This window comes from Choloepus didactylus, chromosome 1 (genome assembly GCF_015220235.1).
Source record: "Choloepus didactylus isolate mChoDid1 chromosome 1, mChoDid1.pri, whole genome shotgun sequence".
NCBI classification, from domain to species: domain Eukaryota; kingdom Metazoa; phylum Chordata; class Mammalia; order Pilosa; family Megalonychidae; genus Choloepus; species Choloepus didactylus.
In genome coordinates this window covers 88997278-88998465 of record NC_051307.1, presented here as the reverse complement: position 1 = coordinate 88998465, position 1188 = coordinate 88997278, and positions in this window count along the sequence as shown.

Below are 1188 nucleotides of genomic sequence, written 5' to 3'. Positions count from 1 at the left end.
GTGTGAATATTTATTTGTTTGCCAAGTTGTGGCAACAAGTTCTCATGAGAGAATTTGACCACAATTTCAATATCTGATTTGATTTGTGTTATACCGTCCTGATTATTACCAACTTGTTGGCATGAATGTGGACCTTTTTTGGTCAGTGATGAGTTATTCCTTTATTTGTTTTTGTGGGTTTACTGCTTTTAAGGTAAAGGGCAGTATTTATAAGCTGGACACCATCCAAAGATGCTTTCTCTTAATACCTTAACTGAATCTTGATTGTTTTCAGATGTAAAAACTAATGGGGGGGGATTTTTCCTGGACAGTATTTTTATGGATAGTGAAAAAACATAGTAAAATTCAGAATTGCAGGATTCTGAATTCCTGCCAGGATTGCAGGATTTGGTCATTGCAAGAAAAAGCACTTTCTATATAGGATGATTGTATTAGTTTTCTCTTGCTGCTTAACAAATTACACAAACTTGGCATTTCAAAACCACTGCTGTTTATTATCTCACAGTTCGGTAGGTCAGAAGTTTGGGCAGTCTCAACTAGGTTCTCTGCTTAGGCCTCAGAAGACTGATATCAAGGTATCAGCCAGGCTGGACTCTAATCTGGAGTCTCTGGTAGAAGAATCTGCTTCCAAGCTCATTCTGGTGGTTGGCAGAACTCACTTCTTTGTGGTTGTAGGACTACGAGGTCCCCATTTCCTTGCTGGCTGTCAGGGGCTGCTCTCAGCTCCTTGAGGCTGCCTACATTCTTTGACATGTGGCCCTCTCCATCTTGAAGCTAGCAACACTGCATCGATCCTTCTTGTACTTGGACTCTGGCTTTGATTTCTCCTACCAGCCAGCCAGAACTGTTTTTAAAGTGTTCATGTGTTTACACCATAATTAGGCCTAAATTACATCTGCAAAATCCCTTTTGCCATGTAACAACATAATCACAGGCATAATGTGTAATATACACAGTTCTGCGGATTAGGGTGGGTTCAGTTTGCTAATGCTGCCGTTATGCAAAATACCGGAAATGGATTGGCTTTTATAAAGGGGATTTATTAGGTTACAAATTTACAGTTCTATGGCCATGAAAGTGTCCAAACTAAGGCATCAACAAGAGGATACTTTCACTGAAGAACAGCTGATGGTGTCTGGAATATCTCTGTCAGCTGGAAAGGTACGTGGCTGGCTTCTGCTCTCCCTT